The following is a 548-nucleotide window of genomic DNA, read 5'->3' on the forward strand; positions in this document are numbered from 1 at the left end:
GTCCCCATCATCTTCATCCCTGTCCCCTTCCCTGTCCCCATCTCTGTCCCTGTCCCTGTGTCTCCTTCCCTGTCCCTGTCCCCTTCCTTGTCCCCCCTTCCCTGTCCCTGTCCCCATTCCTGTGTCCCCTTCCCTGTCCCCATCCCCTTCCCCTTCCTTGTCCCCATCCCCATCCCTGTGTCCCCATTCCTGTGTCCCCATCCCTGTCCCTTCTCTGTCCCTGTCCCCTCCTCTGTCCCCACTGACACCCCTCATCCCTCCTGTTAACTCTGGTCCCCACTGACATCCCTTGTTCCTCCTGTTAACCCTTGTCCCTACTGATAACCCTCATCCTCTTAACTCTGGTCCCTACTGACACCCCCTCATCCTGTTAACTCTGGTCCCTACTGACACCCCTTTTCCTGTTAACCCTTGTCCCTACTGACACCCCTTTTCCTGTTAACTCTGGTCCCTCCTGACACCCCTTGTCCCTCCTGTTAACTCTGGTCCCTACTGATAACCCTCGTCCTGTTAACCCTTGTCCCCACTGACACCCCTTGCCCCTCCCG

Source organism: Calidris pugnax, unplaced genomic scaffold (genome assembly GCF_001431845.1).
Source record: "Calidris pugnax isolate Ruff unplaced genomic scaffold, ASM143184v1 scaffold386, whole genome shotgun sequence".
Classification (NCBI taxonomy): Eukaryota; Metazoa; Chordata; class Aves; order Charadriiformes; family Scolopacidae; genus Calidris; species Calidris pugnax.